The sequence below is a fragment of the Triplophysa rosa genome, linkage group LG10, assembly GCF_024868665.1.
Source record: "Triplophysa rosa linkage group LG10, Trosa_1v2, whole genome shotgun sequence".
NCBI classification, from domain to species: domain Eukaryota; kingdom Metazoa; phylum Chordata; class Actinopteri; order Cypriniformes; family Nemacheilidae; genus Triplophysa; species Triplophysa rosa.
Genome location: NC_079899.1, coordinates 19802251 through 19820754, shown reverse-complemented (window position 1 = coordinate 19820754; position 18504 = coordinate 19802251). Strand labels below are relative to the sequence as shown.

At 41.7% G+C, this 18504-nt stretch overlaps 1 protein-coding gene across 2 annotated transcripts in view; it reads right to left on the bottom strand.

Annotated features, from left to right (window-relative positions):
- The window catches only part of chrm3a (cholinergic receptor, muscarinic 3a), a 93167-nt gene extending 80431 nt beyond the window's left edge, over positions 1–12736 (bottom strand). For both annotated transcript variants that reach the window (XM_057344508.1, XM_057344509.1), the window contains exon 1: positions 12516–12736. The gene's annotated coding sequence lies outside the window, so the exon portion shown is untranslated. The remainder of the gene's footprint in view (positions 1–12515) is intronic.
- Between the last annotated feature and the right edge of the window lie 5768 nt (positions 12737–18504).

The following is an 18504-nucleotide window of genomic DNA, read 5'->3' as shown; positions in this document are numbered from 1 at the left end:
GGGCCCGGTTATTCTCACGCTATCCTGAGACCCCGGCCCGGCTACGTGCCCAAAGTTCCCACCACTCCCCCGAGACACCAGGTGGTGAACTTACAGGCGCTCCCCACCGGGGAGGAAGACCCAACCCCATCCGTGTTGTGTCCAGTACGCGCATTGCGCCTCTGCTTGGACCGCACGCAGAGCCACAGGAGCTCTGAGCAGCTCTTTGTCTGTTTTGGAGATCAGCAGGGAGGGCTGTCTCAAACAGAGATTGGCGCACTGGATCATGGACGCCGTCACTATGGCGTACCTGTCCTAAGATCGCCTACGCCCACTGGGTGAGAGCTCTCTCCACACGGAGTACAGCCTCCTCGTGGGCACTGGCTCGAGGCGCCTCTCTGGCAGACATCTGCAGAGCTGCGGGTTGGGCTACACCCATCACCTTCGCGAGGTCCTACAGCCTCCGCGTAAAACCGGTATCGGCTCGAGTCTTGCAGGCATCAGGCAAGACTGGCGGCCGGTAGGGTGTACGCCTATGACAGTACCTTCCCCCCTTTCTCCTAAGGGGGTCAGCGTACTAAATAAGCCTCCCTTCTTCCCCCACTGGGTGAAGAACAGGCACTCCATCCATCACTAGCAAGCACCTCCTGCGGGCGGGCTGGGCAGAGCAGCCCTGCCCCTTAGGCCGGGTATCTCCGGAGTTATTCGCAACATAGCTCTAACCGGACCTAGTGCTACCAGACGTTGCAACCCCCCAGTAGGGCGGTTCCGTCTGATGTATCCTCATGCTGGTTCCCACCTTGGTAACCCATGACCTCCTTAGGTGGACCTCCACCTCGCGGTTAACTCCTTCAGTCCGCACTTTCTTCCCATGAGTTCTCCCCCATCGGTGAGACCATGTTGGTATCTCCACTAGACTCCTCCCTGCGGTAGGAAGTGGTCTCTGTAGCGCATCCCCCGTTTGAGGAAGTAGCGCTTACCCAGTGGCCTTACGGTACCGGGCGGCTTCTCGCTGTTAGAGAAACAAGGCCGCCGCCTGTGAGGCCGAAGGCAGGGGCCTTCCCACCTTTCAAGAAAGCTCTGGGACCCCCTACCTACCCACTGGTAGGTTACAATTTCACGGTAGCGCTCACGGCTGACACGCCCAGGCCAGTCACCAGATTGTGACAAGACACAGTGTTATGGCGTTTTCCATAGGAACCCCATCTGTCGGTTCGACACAACGTCGAGAGACTGACAGAAAGGGAACGTCTCAGTTACGAATGTAACCTCGGTTCCCTGATGGAGGGAACGAGACGTTGTGTCCTCCTTGCCACAACACGTGCTGTCCACTGCAGCAGTCGTGAGAGGTCTCAGGCTCCTCAGAACTAAGGTGAATGAAAGAGGCACGCCGTCTCCCTTTTATACCCGGATATCCGGGGGCGGAGTCTACGAACCCCATCTGTCGGTTCGACACAACGTCTCGTTCCCTCCATCAGGGAACCGAGGTTACAGCCGTAACCGAGACGTTTACAACAAACAGACAAACAACAGTTAAAAGGTAGGTTTCTTGAAGCATCTTGGAGACGTTGCCACAGGTCTTCTGGATTTACTTTGTCTCAGTTTGTTCTGGTTCTTCATGTCATTTCAGACAGACTGGATGATGATGATGATGAGATCAGATCTCTATGTGGAGCACTGGCTGTTGTATGACTCCTTGTGCAAACAAAAATCTCACTGGATTATTACAATTAATGGCAATATGAATACTTTTAGTAAACTGATATTTCCTACTGACAAACTAGCAAAAGAGAAATAACTGACTTAAAACCATTTTTTAGCTGGTAAAAAAAGTAGTGTTCTTATAATTTTGGCCACCTCTGTAAATGGAATCAGACTGCTTTTGGACCAAAAAAATCACCAGAGTCTTAACCCAATGGTTGCCCTTGTGTCCTTTTTAGAGTTTTAAGGTACCCTGCTTGTGTTGACGAAACAAACAGACATCATTTCTCCATTAAAATAAAAATTAGAATTATGGTCATACGAATCATATGAGTAATAAATATGTCATATTTGATTGAAGCATTCCTACATATTTGTTCATATAAGAACTAACAACCACAATTAATTTAAAGAAAAACTTAAAAATTTTTGAAGAATAATTTTTTCTTGCTTCTCTGCAAAGTGAGCCATTAGACTTCCTCCTTGGAAAGAAATATATATATTGGTCACATAGGTCACAGGGGTAGCACATGTTTCCCCGAAGAAATAACAGGGAAACATTATTTAAAAGGCAGATGCAACCGATCAGTGTCTAGTTAATGATTTACCGATGCATTTGAGTCAAGCTAAAAAAGATAAAATTGTTAATGAAAGTGCAAGAGCAGCACGCCCTTTTGTGCAGCTAATAGTTATGCAATCAAGCCAGCAGTGGTTTTGAAATTGACACATCCACAGTAATCAGACAATAATTAGGGATTTTACTTATATAGGCCTAACCAGTTACCAAAACATAAATATTTAATAAACTAACTGTTTAATGTATCTTACCATCAATGCATGCACATGGAAAGCTTACCAGCATGTATTACAACGGCTTGCCCGAATCTTTATAACTTAGCGGTATTTTTAGACATACTTGATAGCATCACTGATCTATAATAAATCAGTGGGTAACATACTATATTAAATGGATTTTAAGATAACACGAAAAATCAGGCGAATTTGCAGACAATATAACATGTTTCTCACCTACATGGACAGAAAGCGCACATTAAAAGTGTAACTACACGAAAACAATAATTGATTTAGATCGTTCCCGATTCATCTTTTACACAGATATTAGTAAAACGTACAGGTTGGATTAAATTTAGGGTAATTCTTACCTTTTAGTCACGAGCATTTGAATCTCCTGTTTAAGCTAACGCTACCCAGTCACTGTTTCAGAAGTTTTCCGCTAACCAGCATATCTTAGCGTTGTTTTCAGAAATACTTTGCCTGATTAAAACAGGAAATGTTATTAAATAATAAAAACTTTATTTAAGATATTTAAGATCTAACATTTAATTGAAAGATATTACAACCATAGATAAAGGTGCAGACGTACCCCTGATAGCACACATACATCTGGCTTACGTCTATTTGACGTCTGCATTTACATCTGCAAGACATCTACAATACCTCGTTTGCTCATCTGCAATACGTCTCGGAGACGTCTGCTGTCAGACGTCATATAGACCTCTAGAAGATATCTGTAAGATGTTTATGATTTAGAATGGATGTAAAGCTGCTCTTTCTAAGATGTTTAGCAGATGTTTTTACGCAGCAGATCTCCAGATCGTTAGCAGATGTATTACAGATGTTCAGACATCTCCGAGACGTATTGCAGATGAGCAAACTATGTATTGCAGATGTCTTGCAGATGTAAATGCAGACGTCAAATAGACGTAAACCAGATGGATTGTGCTATCTGGGACCTCATGCTGATAATCCAAAATGGCGCAGATAGGAAAATATGGTGCTGTTAAATAACAGTGACATACTGTGGTTGTTCGACCACTAACCTGAAGTGAACAAGTCTTCCCACAATGCACTGTATAAAACAGTAACATACTGCTATTAAATGAAAACAGCATTTTGCTGTTGAATTTCCATGTAAATTAACAGGAATTTTTTACAGTGTACGTATATACTGCAGAACTGGGAATAGTATGCTAAGCTATTCCAAACACAGCCTGAGACATTCTCCTGCCGATTAGTAAAGACCAGAAGGCTAGTGTGCCCCAATCACTGATGATTCCCAGGTGACCTCTGGTTTCAAAATTCTACTTATCAGCATCCACAGACCAACCACTGAAAGATGAGAGGACACAGAGAGAGCGAGTGAGAGAGATGCACTGTGTGTGTGTGTGAGAAAGAGAGAACAGATAAAGTGAAACAGAGATAAGACACACATTCTACGCAAAAATAAATAAATTATACATTGTCGGAAAACCAATACCTGAGGCAGAGGAAGCTCCTGTTCTCCATAATAATGTTAATTCTTCTTTATCTGTCTGAGCTTGTCTATTAAAGGAACAGTTCACCCAAAAAATGAAAATTCTGTCATCATTTTACTCACCCTCAAGTTGTTCTAAATCTGTATAAATTTCTTTGTTCTTTCTTTGGAGAAAGATTTGGAAAAATGCTTGTAACCAAACAGTTCTTGGCCACCATTGACTACCATAGTAGTGACTACATGTCTAAATGTAAATAGTAATTTTTCCTACTATGGTAGTCAATGGTTGGTTACAATCATTATTCCAAATATCTTTCTCTGTGTTCATTAGAACAAGGAAATTTATACAGATTTGGAACAAATGGAGCGTGAGTAAATGATGACAGCATTTTTATTTTGGGGTGAACTGTCCCTTTAACAACACTATAATTCTATTCAGAATACTACAACAAATGTACTTGCATTAGCACTATATGCTTTTCTCAATGTTCTTACAAAAATATATTACAAACGGACTAAAAATTAAACTTCCTACTGAAAAAAGGGATTAATACTAGTACGTTTGATGCAGAACACTGAACTGGTGTGGAATTTTTAAAGGAGTGAATAAGATCGAGAAATAATTGATTTGTAAAGCTTAAATGATGCTTCGAGCTCTGTGACTGAGCTGTCTGAATCGATCAGAATGAAAAAACTGTTTAAACCTAACGGTCACAATCTGGTAGGCAAATAATGAACATTAAGCCGCTGACGGAGCAACACTTTTTCTTTTTGGTTGGTTGACTTGCTATTGCCTACTAAGCACAAGAAAAAAGGTGTAAATATAAAATGTCCTTTTCCTGCTAGGCACAACTGAAATTATCTTATTACGTCGCCTTCAAAGAAATAAAAACAGCTTCATTTCACATTCTGAACACAGACAGAAGAACAACTACCACAGAAGAAGACTTCCAAGAGAAACGGGTGATATAGTAGTGATGTTTGCTCTTAGGTGACATCTATTGAGAGAGTGTAAAGCTAAATGAAACCTATACAGTTCAATGAAAAAGACACCTTGTCAATGCTCATTCCTGTATTCACCGGGCATTTTCCCAAGGGTCCCCTGTGGAGGTTATCTCTTCAAGGACTTTAATGTGTTCTAGACTGTTCTCGCACCTCACAGCCTGCCGCAGAGAAAGGTGGGGGTAACTTTTAACTGCCGGTTTTCTTATAAAGCACGACACATTTCTGTGAGCCTTTAGGGCTATAACGCTACAGTCTGGAGAGTAAATAAAATATAATAAGTAAGTGTGTTCAGCATGTGCTGGTCTTCCTCTGTCATGCGGAGGCACAGCATTCAGCCAAACAAGACGCAAGTTACTTATATTTAACTTACATTAGATATGACATATGTCTAAAGTACATTATAGCTTGGCGGTGAAGGGTTCTTTTAGAGAGTGATTTAGAGAGCACACCTAACTGCAGTATTTAAAGGGATGGTCTCTAGAAACATCTAAAATAGTTATCTTGACAATAAATGCATGAATATTGCCTTGTTTTACTTTGCCTGTGTTTTTGGAGGCTTTCCAAGAGGCTAATATTTTATATCTCAACCTACAGTAAGACACATTTTTATTTAAATGTCTAAAGGTGTTTCTTTAAACATTTCTTGAATAATTCGAATGAGACAAATGTTGACAGAGTAAGCTCATTAAGGTTGAAAATAAATGTGTACAGCACAGTTTAGATAATCTGGTTCTGATTCACTGATGAAAATGGCTGAAATTTAATCACAGATTTCGCTGTCTTGGAAAATCTAAGCACAGTCTGAGACATTGTTTTCTGAAATGAGAAAAATTACTAATGTCTTTACTGAGGAAAATCGGAAGCAATTTATTTCTTTGCTTCTAATTTATTTAATTGATTATTTCATTTATCACAACCCTATTCACTCATTTTAAACCTGTGTGATTTTATTTCTTCTGCAAAACGCGAAAGAGGACATTTTGAAAAACCATTGGTCCCCATTGACTGGACACAAAACCAATGCAAGTCAATGGGGACCAATGGTTTTCATTTTTCAAAATATCTTCTTCTGTGAAGAAAGAAAGTCATACAGGTTTGAAATGACAAGAGGGTGAGTAAATAATGACAGAATATTCATTTTGAAGGTGAGCTATTCCTTTAATTTATGACCATTCATGTTGCTAATATGAGCAACTTCAGTGAACTATTTGAGTAACTATTGTTATTTTACAATTAGAAACTTTAAAGTTCTCAAAATTAAATATAATCTCTCCCTTTAGTGGACAGACATAGTTGTCATGGGGGAAAAGCCAAAGTGTGAACAGCTGTTCCATGTCTCTGAACACTCTCCCCAAAACACTAAAATCACAAATAAAATAAATGCCCCATTGTTACTGTTAAACCTACAGGCAGATTTTACATGCAGCGATTTTAATTAGTATATTTAAAAACGCTGTCAGTCAAGAGAGATTCAAACTCACAACCTCTGCAAAACTAAAGCAACAGAAGTTTCTCTTAGTAACAAAGTTAAGACTGGAAGTGTACATTCAACAGGGCGGGTATTGATTCTAACCATCGACGGGGTGTCTAAGGATCTGTATAAGTCAACTGAGAAAGCTTTTCAAGAAATGAAGCAATTCTTCCACCCTTTCCCAGTTGCATGCTTCCTTTAATTGTTTCGAAAAGCAAAAGGAGTCTGTGAGCAAGTGTCTGTCAGCCGGTGAATTTTAACAGACTCGCCAGCTTGGCTGAGTTAATAGGCCTACCAACTCTCTCTGTGGCCAATGAGAATAACAAACGGGTCAGAGAATCTCTGTGGCCGTCCGACACCTGGCCTTGGCATTGACCACAAAATCTCTTTCTCATCTACAAGCTAATGAGAGGAAAGAGAACAGCTGGATTTCATTCCCTAAAAACAACATATTGCAACACAAAAATCTAGCATGTCCAAAACCAAGTCACAAAATTTTTCCTTAAAGCTACAGTATATTACAGATAAAAAACACTTTTCTCAACAACAATCCCCCACTGGGGGGTGTTGATTGTGTCTTCGGAATCAACTTGATTGTCTCTGTCCGTGTGACCACTTATGTTTGAAAGCCTCAAGAGATTTCAAAACACACCAGGTAACTTCTGAAGCCACTTTACCGCTGCTGTATATTTACCGTAAATGGTGTTAACTTCATATATAAAGTGTTACTAAATTCAGATCCCGTATTCATAGACAAGTTATCAACTTGGTGAGGTGACAGAACAATTGGTATTGTCACAATGCTCTTACACCTGGATCATGGGTGGATTACATTTGAGACACACTTAATAAAAGGGATTATAAACTAGCAATTCAGAGCGCTAATGGGAATTCTGTCTACATTACTGCCTCAGATCCACGATGAGCCGCCGATTTAATATGCCACAACTCACATACTTTCCCACTGAATATCTGGGATCAACTGTTCAACGTGGAAATACAAACTCATTAAATAGTGTCTAGAGAACCGCAGCCAGAAAACTGCGAAGACGACTTCCTTGAGGTGCAAACTCAATTTTCGACAAAGGTCAATTCGTTTATATTTCGTGACACAGGTGAAGTATGTTTTTTCCAAATGCTTAAAAGGAGTATTAAGTATGGACAGTCTTACTAGCTACATTCAATTTTATACATTGCATCATTCCATTTTCCGAATGCTGTCTAGAGCAATAGAAAACAATGTGATCTCAGCTGACTTTATTTAATTGATACATCAAAGAAACAAGATTTCTGGTCAATGACGGAATGCAGTTGCCCTAAAGTCCGTTTAAAGGAGTGAAATTTGGCAGGTAATCTAGCGAATCTTTAAGGAAAGTTTAAAGTTTAAAACAGAAGTAGTGATTGTCTTTATTTCCGAATCGTGACGTATATGCGAGTGAAACAACTTCTGAAATGAGAAAATGTTTTAGGCCAGGACTTGATTTTGTGCATCGAATACTGATTGGTAGCGATGTAACGATTCACTCAGCTCACGATGCGATGCGAGTCACGATTCTGATCTCACGATGCGATTTATTCACGATTTACTCACGATTTATTTTTAAAAATGAGTTTAAACAAATTAGAAATGAACAACTTCCCTTGCATTATTTCTTAAATGCTTCACGTTTCTTTGTATAATAAAATAATGTTTTATTTCAAATAACAAAACTAAACTGCAATTTTATAACAAATTAATAATAGAAAAAGTCTCTTTAATATAAATAAACTAATACTGTCTGAGCTTTTCTTGGATTTTTTTGCATTTAAGAAATATCAGCATGTCCACGTTTAGATTTGCAGTGAAAATAGCGGCCCCTGCTGTTCAAAAAATGTATTGCGATTCAGTTCACACCTCAACCGATTTGAATCGTCACTCATTATAACCGATTTTCAACCGGCTCACGGTGAATCGTTACATCCCTACTGATTGGATCGTTGAAAGTTGGGCGTTGTCAACAAAATGGAGGCAGATTTGTGAGGCAGTTTGCAAGCAGTCAGTCATTGAAGCCCCGTCCTCGCGCCATTCCTCGTGACCAGAAGTGAAGAAAGGTCGTTTCGAGGAGGGAAGGAGGTTAACGTTTTTGATTAAACATTACAAGTGTTAATTATTATTTTTTAAATAATGATGTGCATGGATAAATAATTGCAGTGTTTCCCTTTCATTAATTAGACTATGGGGGCCCGCCATAGTCTAATTCACCACAGTTTCAGAACGAACCCCCAAAATTCTTTTATAGGCTACTTCTAATAATAACATAACATTGCGTTGTCTGTTTCCCATACATTGATTTTTTTCGTCGCGGCCTGCCACACTATCAACACTGGCCACCATGAATAGATTTTTCATGATTCCTATTTACATTTTTATTTTAATATGTAAAACAGCTCAATTCATTGTACAGTTGCGAGTGCTCAGCGCCTCTCTCTCTCTCTTTCTCATGTTACATGCAGCGCCTCAACAGCGCCTCTCTCTCACATGACAAGGAACGAATTAAAAGGTGGCGGTGTTTTCAATATGCGTTCCTCCGTATACTTGCCTTTCCACGTAAACGTCAACAGTCACAGATGTTATTGACAAAGAAGACGGCTGATCGAGTTTATCATGACTTGTTTCCCGCACATCCTTTCTCTGATGTGCTTGGTGTGAGTCTGTGTGCGAGCTCTCGCCCTCCCTACGGTGCGGTGTGCACGTGTGTGTTCTGTAGTTGTAAGTCTGTATAACAACAACATTGTATTCGTCCATATTTCGGAATTTGCGCAGAATTGTCTGCGTTATACACAATCTACAATAAAACTATCACTTGCATTTCAAATAAAAAAGCGCTCATAACACAACACATTGATGAGAAGAGCAACGGCAGTAAAGGCTGTGTGCTGCATGAGACAAATCACCTCATATATCCGCTCTTCAATGTAAATGTATGGTGATTTTGTAAGACGATGTCGCGTTTATAAATCAGGATTTTAGCAGCAGTTACAGTAACAGCTGGTTGGATTAAACATGAGGTGTTATTGGGTCGTGTTCAGTCAATATGTTATACTCGTTTTATGTCTGACAACAAAACAGATAATATGTGAAAATAGCACTCAGTTGTGTTAAAATACAATATAATGTGACAGATCAGAATCGAAACTGATTTCAAGTGCCAACACTAGACCAAATGCATGTGATGACGTCACAAATACGCTAATAAGTGTGTGACGTCATCAGCGCCATAGTCTCTCAAAATCCTGTGGGGAAACACTGAATTAATAATAAATACTGCAACACTCTGTGTAAAACAATTAGAATTATCATGTTTCATTTCATGCAGTCTTTAAAAAGAACAAGTTAAGTTTCTGATTAATGTGATCATTTCCATGTGACCATGAAGGCAATAATTAGGCCTAACAAGACTACGTTCCAAGTAGACAATGAGAACAGAAATATAAGCACCAATAAGTGCATTTATTATGCAGAAGTAATGGGCTGTAACAGAAAGCGCCACAAGTTAACCAAACAGCATTGAAGAACAGCATTCAAATCTTCAATCCAAATCTAACTCCTTAATCCAGATGCTGAATAGCCAACAGATGGATTTGACCATGAAAACTTGGCCTCGCATCAAGTGATGGACAATTAACACCTAAATTACTATCGAAGGCTGTCAGACATAATTTAATGAAACCATTAATAATCACCAGACAGACATGTTTATTTTTTATTCCAAACACTACACTAGATGGAGTTTCATAAACTGAATTATTCCTGCATCTATATCTTCTTGGAGATGCCTTTATAGCCTGACAGGCATAATCACATTTCAAGGAGAGGACGTGTCCACGCTGACATTGTTTTTGCTCGAGGCACCACATGCAGTCATTTGACATTGGGGGGTCTGAAAAGCCTACAGGAGCCAAGAAGGGACAAGCAGGCACTACCAACATGGAATGACAATGAAATGCGTTCACTTTTGATTAATTAAACATCAATATGACCCCGGCTGGCCTTGTCACGTCTTGATTCGCTTAATCCATTAATAATTTACTTCTTACCGGCAGAACTCTTTAGGCAAGGATAATGGACTTTCTCCATTCAATTAACATGTTAAGCTAATCAGCAATATTTTTATTTATCTGGTTGAAGAATTAAAAGTCGTTTAGCGCTACGGACTATTTTTTGTGTTCCCTTTGAAAAAAAAACATTTCAACATGCCTGACAACCCGCAGTGTCCTTCAGAAGTGTATCTCATAATAGCTTTAGCAGGTTAGTGAGGCATAGATGCATAGCTAAATTATTTTAAAATTATGATTGCTCAACGAAGTTAATGAGGTGTGACTGACAGGAGGAACGACAGACAGACAGACAGACAGACAGACAGACAGACAGACAGATAGACAGACAGACAGACAGATAGACAGACAGATAGATAGATAGATAGATAGATAGATAGATAGATAGATAGATAGATAGATAGATAGATAGATAGATAATAAATGTTATTACTTTACTTTGAACGTGCAAGTTAAATGTACCGCGATGACTCACAAAGCTGTGAAAACGGGCTGCAGCACATTTATGTGAGAGAGCAAGTGACAGACAGGGATTTGCGTGTCTGTAAGTAGGCATGGGACTGAAGAAAGAGAGAGATGAAAACTTAAAAGAAAGAAAAAGAAATACAAGATAAAATGAGCTCTAAAAGAATAACAGGTCTGCCTAAATTTTCAGATTAAAAGGCATCTTAAATCCTTTCATATAAGGTCATAGTACACTCCACGGCACAGCTCTTCCCTCGATCCTTTAATCTGATCCTCTGGTCAATTCTATCATGCAGAAATACATGCACACAATCCAAAGCCCTTTTTCCAAATACAGGAATGAACACTATGTGCTTTGCAGGCGTTTCCATACTGTTAAGGACAGAACAGCAAAGATAAGACCTAATACATTAAACACCGTGTGGTCTTATCATTATTTGAACAAAGCATGCCTGTCTGGACACATGTATGTTTCGTGCCTGATTCAAAATGTATAGAACGTTTTTGGCCTTTGCATTATTATATGACAGCCCTTTGTGCAACAAATAAAACGTGATTACTTATAAAGTAATGCCAGACACATGTTGTTTATATCAGTAGCTTTAGGCTTTTGATTCAGAAACTCAATTCAAATGTGATAAATTTGGACCGAATAGCTCAACTGTGTTCTATGGAATGGGGTGTTTTTCATGATTGTCACTTCGTGGCATATTTGCCACAGTAAAATGTCACAACTAGCCCGGGTCTCCCCTAGAGCTGTAGTTATCCTATTAACTACTGTTGGTCAAATCAATTAAAACACGCATTTAATACAACACATAAAGTTTAATGGATAAATCTGCTGTGCATATTGGCACACTACGCCTACTTTTTAAGTGTGAAAATGATTTTTTTTTTAAATGAATGCACACCATTTCTTGTGCGAGACTGCATTGACAGACATCTCATTAAAGTCGGTGCATTTTCTTTACTGCACCCCCGCCCTCCGTTTCCATCTTCTGAACGCACCACCCTGTGCGCAAAGGCGCGCACGAACTTTGACGGCATTTAAGCGCTGTTATCGAGCACGAGGACACGATTATTTTGGGTCACCTGTTCAAAGATCTTCAGCCTTCCCGAAACAAACAAAACATCCGAGGGTGAGCGCGATTATAATAACACATCAATCCAACACACTGGGTTGCGCGCACCCAGGTCACCAATCAAAATAACGACACGACAGAGAATAAAGCCACAACATGGCCATGAAAGTGCACATACAAACACTTGCGAGGAGCGTCGTGCATCAACCATAACATTCAACTTCAGAGAGGTTTTGTTTAGTAAGACCAGACTTGACAACATTAAGATTGTAATGCAGAAACCCAAACAATGTTTTGGGCATCTGATGGCGATACAAATGTAAGTATACCCAAACAAACCCAAAACGCAAAAACAACAGCTTACGAAGCATGCAGAGTTTTCCAACGACAATGACGATGTGGTTGTAAATACAGTTTAGCTCATAACACAGAGTTCACTTACAAGTAAAGACGCAGAGTGGAAATAACTTGCTCCTGTCCGTCCTGTAGTATTTGGGTAGATCCGCTTAAAACGCACAGTTCCTCTCCAGAAAAGCACCGGGTGCAGAGACGGATTGTGCTCGGTCGCCCGTTGCTCTCTGAATGTTACGTGCTGGTTCTTCGTATCTCTACGGTCATTAATTGCCAGGCCACTGGAATCTCCCGGAGCTCACGAGAGGAAAGCTTCTCACGGTGCATGAGCCTGATTGGCCAGAGTGTTCGTGACGTACCGGCAGGTGGCAGAGCGGTCATATATAAGAATCATTCAGAAAGCGCGAAGAGGACACATTCACAACCTGCGCAGACCCGTTGAGGCGGAATTAGGGTATCTGGTGAAATATATTAAAATAATATAGCTAGAATATTTTGGACATCATAACTACTGATATTTTTAAATGAGATAAAATAAGAAATACACCAAATCACGCATATATGTAACAGTAATCTTAAATACGTTGTTCATAACAATCACAAAAACCATGCCACTTTTTTGTGCTCGTTTGTATCGCAAAACGAATGTTTATTTCGTAAAAAGCTCGCTTGTTTCAATCGTTTCATTTACATGACAAATAAGTATTACTAAACACTCAAAGGACTAATTTAATGATGCGGTGTGCTACTTCTTCAAATAAATAAATATTTAATTATCTTTGTCAATTCAACACAAGGCTTCAGTATTGTAATTGCTATTATATGGGTCAATACATAAGTAATGTTAACACAAATGTGCAGATTTGGAAAAAATGTATGTACGAAAAAATTATAGAAAATGTAATGATTTACAGTGATTAGTTTAAAATGATATTGTTTGCTAAAATCTGTTACAATCAACACCCAAATAAACAGCTGTAACTGCTCTGTTTCTGGATTTGTGTTCAGTCTATTGTTAGGCTATTTCTTCACTGTATTTTTACCAATATTCACTGTGTGCTAAGAGGTTGCCAGGTTCAATTTAACAGTAGGCTAATGCATCTTCCAATTGTGTCTTTCATTCAGTGAACTGGACAAATCTACACAAGACACAAATAAAATATATTTTTTACCTTTCAGAAGTAGCAGCTCTGGAAAAAGCCAAGTAGGCGGTCTACTGCTTCGATAAAGGTTCAAGCCAATGCCACTGTCTCCAAATGTTAATTCACCTCAGGAAGAAACCCAAAGAAAAGAGAGTGAAAGAGTGTGCACAGAGAAATAATGTGAAAAAGAAAGAAAGATACAGGGGGATTAATATTGAGAATATAAAGAAAAAAGAAAGAGAACTGGATTCTCAAAAGTCAGACTCACTGTTACACATGATAACAGCTTTGTTTCTTTGGGACTAATTATGTCAGAAACAAACTGGCCTCTTTCCAGGAAATTGAATGCTTTTTCACCTACAGGGTATTAAGTTGGCAAACACTGTTGTCATAAATGACTTACAGTGTCATTGCAAGTCCATGTCAACAAACATGTCTCTCAGACCACCGAACTGCCAAAACATCTCCACAGTCAGAGACTGTAGCACAAATAGCCCAGATCACCACCTGTGCCCATGGTATCAACGGTAATAAAACACAAGATACACAGACGCATCATAAAGATTGTTTTAGTTTAATTATAGGCAGTAGATCATTTTGTCTCATTCAGAACAGCAGGAGTATGCCCTGAGGTGGGTGGATGGCTTAATGGTAACTGCAGCACAAACAGGAAGACTTCCTGCCATTCACTTCCTGCCATTGGCACGTACACTTGAGAGGCTGTAGTATTCACATATTACAAGTAGCTTAACCATATTGCCTCTCTCCCTCTCATTCTATCTCTCTCTCTGAAGAAAAAGTGCTTGTGCATTGTACAAAACTTTATCTAAAATCAGCATTGTGGTGAGATAAGAATAATTGTTAATAATGTTATGGATAAACATTCACCCCCAAAAAGTATTTGGACATTTCAGTCACACTTAGAAAGGTGTGAAGGTCATTGGATTCAAAATGAGGGCTTTTTGTATTTTTATTCTTTGTGGAATTGTAAAAGTCAGTTTATACAATACCAGTCTAATGTTAAAGATCGGGTCTCATGCTATGTCATGCATTCTGACTTCTTTACACTGTTAAACGTGCTGGCTTCTCATGCTTAACAGGGTCAACTTGTTAAAAAACAGTCGGACGTATGATGTAGTATTTCTGTACTTGCTACACTCCTGCAGCACTCCAACTTGTTTCGGAAAGTTTTTTATAATTCTGGATCCCTGTGTCATCACAGGGATCCTATTCCTCTTATTGGCCATTCTCCCTGAAAAGCACGGCAAGGCGAAAGAAAGAGCCCGCCCACGAGCCAACCGACGAGTGAGGGCTCTCACTAAATCCTTGGTGTTTCGAGTCAGATCTGTGGGCGTGGCTTGTTGGTTTTGACTAAATCCTTGGTGTTTCAAGTCTTACGAAACCTTTACCCTAACCCCTAACCCTAACCTTACTCTAACCATCTAAACTACCTATGATTGTTAAACTTGCCAAAAAACACGGTTGCGTGATGACGTCAGACTCGAAACACCAAGCGAGCGAGCCCCGGTTACCATCAAGATTATCTGCGCTGCCTCAAGATGGGCTGCGCTGCAGCTCATTACTCTTGCGATAGTGAAGTTTAGGTGTGTCGGTTTGTTCACGGCATTTCAGTGATGGATGTTATATAAACGGTGGATATAACGCTGGATTTGGAGATCGTTTGAAACTGATAGATGGCGCGGTCCCAGTGCTAAAAGATGCCAGACAGTCAAACTAAGTCATATGTCAGTATTTTGTTGGCAATCGGCGTGTACGTGCATAATATATAAAACACGAAGGGATTGATGTGATGATGTGTTTCTTGCTCGTGCTGTATAGTTCCATCCCACTCTCCCCACTAGTCCCACCTCTACCAGCTCGTGTTTTTCTGGAAATAATAGTACAGCTGTATCTCTCTTTTATAAATTTGATCAAACTAATACTCTTCGAAGATACGACGTATGCAAGACTACTGTATAGGCACTCAAGATTAATATGAGATTGGCAGAAACTGCCTGTGATACGCGATCTTTAAGTGATAAATATCTTAAAGCCCCCCTGTGGTTGATAATTTTACTCATTAAAACTAATCATTGACCATCAAAATTGCATATTTGAACATTGTTTCCTGTGAAAACAAAATTCCTGCCTTAAAATAGCTTGAATGTAACTCTACCCCCCAGATTCATTAAGTATACGCAGAACATTAATATGCAAATTAGCCCTACCTGACATGAATGAAATTGACATTCTCGTTTCAGAGCCTAATCTATGTGCCATCCTTGCATATGTTTGGCTGTAACTGCTGATCCACGGGGTCAAATGAATTGATGTGATTGGTTACAGGTTTATGACATCACAAACCGGGGCAGTTTCAAACAGCATTTTTTTAAACTGTCTTTGGGAAACTTCAGTTTTATGGAGAAAATACTCCATAAATGGTTTAGAATGATACATTAGTAGATGGTTTGTCTTAAAGCACATTAAAAACATCGCATAACCATAGAAACAACATTAAAACTTGATTTTCACCACAGGGGGTCTTTGAAGGAATAGTTCACCTAAAAAAATCATTTATTTACCTTCATGTCACCATGTACAACTTTCTCAAAACAAAAAAATATATTTTGAGAAATGTGTCAGTGGTTGTGTCCAAACAATGGAAGTCAATGGAGTCCAATGTTGTTTGGTTACCAACGTTCTTCAAAATATCTTCTTTTGTGTTCTGTAAAAGGAAGACATGAGGGTGAGTAAATAATAAAGGATAAAATAATTTTCAGTTTTAAGTAAACTACCCCTTTAAGGCTTCATGGCTCAAAATTAGTTTTGGTAAAAGGGTGTTCCCCTTCAGTCGGTCTCTCGACGTTGTGTTGAGAGACAGACTGGGTTTGATCTTGAGAACCTATCATCTCCGAGAGGAATTTAAAACGCCAATGGGCTTTGGCGAATGGCACACGCATGCCAGTCCCCACCCCGTGCATACGGGTATAAAAGGGAGGTGGCGTCGACCATTCACTCATCCTTTGTTCTTCGGAACCTGCATGACGGTACATGTCAAGCGATTCTTCTCTCTGAGAATTCTCCTTCCAGACAGGTGGATTTACGACGCGAAGCAGCGGATTTCTCCCTCTCGGTAGTTCCCCTGGGCGTCTCGGGAGCGAGCCGCAAATATTTCTAAAAGAGCAAATTTCCTCTCACAGTCTGCGCTGTCTTCGGGCATGACTCGCAGCTGTGTTCTTGGGTATGGCAGACTCATCACCGAGTCCGACGGGCACGACACCTGTATTGCATGTTGGGGTTCCAGCATGCAGTGGCAGGGCTCATCGATTAAGGTGTTGTGGTCAGGGTCCCGTCTGCAACCCCCGTCTGCTTCCCGAGCGAGTTCAACTGCCGCTTCGGCGAGGTCGACCACTTCGGAGAGCGGCGGGGGTGATTGGGGATTCCCATGGATGTCACTCCGCCAGTTTTGGCTGGCGGACCATCCGTGCCCTAGCACGCTCACCTGGCTCATCCCTGATGGGCGGCGGTGTACCGTCCCATAGCGGGCAGACTCTGTCATAACGTCAGACAGCTACCTCCTGGCATCGGATGCGGAGACCCCTTGGAGCTCCCGCCCCCGGGCGGTCGAGCCCGAGACAAGGCGACGCAGAGATGACGGGGTTGCAGTGGCCCTCCCTCCCAGGAAACGCACGCGGCTGACCTGGATCTGCATGAGGAGTTCACAAAGACGGGAACGTGCCGTTTGCGGCACGCTCCCGTCTGACGGGTTCAGGAGCTGATACTTCCCTGGAAGGTGGGACAGCTAAGGGATATGTCGACGTCCCCCAGGTGGAATGTGCAGTCGCGGTGCACTGCAGACTCTGCCACTTGGAGGGGTCGACCAAGGCTCCCTTCCAGGGCATGTAAGTCTTTGACACTCGTGTCGAAGACTTACGATGCTGTGGGTTAAACTGCCTCCGCCCTCCACGCTATGGCGGTCCATCAGGTTCATAATGCTATGGCGACCCATCGGGTCATGAGTCAAAGTGTTAAGATCTGGTTGATGGGAAGACCAACCCGGCTGCGCACCACCACGGGCCTCGTGCGACGAAGGTCATGGCAGGTGCTCTGGGTCGGACGACGTCTACGATAGTGGGCCAAGGGAGACATTTGTGGCTCAACCTTGTGTAGTGACGCTCAGAAGGTTCGCCTTCTAGATGCGCCCCTCTCGCAAGTGGGGCTGTGTGGTGACACCATGGAGGTTCTCCGTGGTGAAGAAGCAGACTGCTCCGCCGTGACCCGGCCAACTATCGGTCGTCGAGATCCCGAGCGCAGCCTGCCCCCCAGCAGCCCCACCACCCGTGGTGGTCCCTCTGGTACCGGGGCCCTCTAAGCGAAGGCCCGCCAGAGATGCAGAGCCCAGCGGGAGAGGTCTTCTACCCTGTTGGGAACCCGCCTAGGAGACAGAGCGGCCCTGATGGGATGAGCCAGGGGGATTGAGAGTAACAACGGGCCCGACCCCCCCGGCCAGGTCATCGCTGGCGGGTCGAAGCGGGATGCCGCCTGCCACGTCCCCCACCCAAGCCGGGCTCAGATCGTCACCAAGATTGGTTCGTGGCAATCGACCTGAGGTACTTTCACGTCTCCATCCTCCCTCGACACCGGCCATTCCTTAGGGCGAAGGTACAGGCATTCCATCCATCACTAAGCATTGGCAATTGTGGTAACAGACTGGTCGGAGCGATCTGTTGTAACCAAGTCCAGTACTGGTAGAGTCGCCCCTGCTCAGGTGGACCCCTATATTCGGACTGTTGCCCCATACGTAGTGACTCTTCTGCAGGGTCGTCCCGTATGTTGAATTCCTCACTCTTGGTTCCCCTGTCGGTGAACCTGTGACCTTACTCCACCTGGGTTCTGTCCCCCCTACTCGGGCTGGCACATTTCTTCGCATGTGTTCTT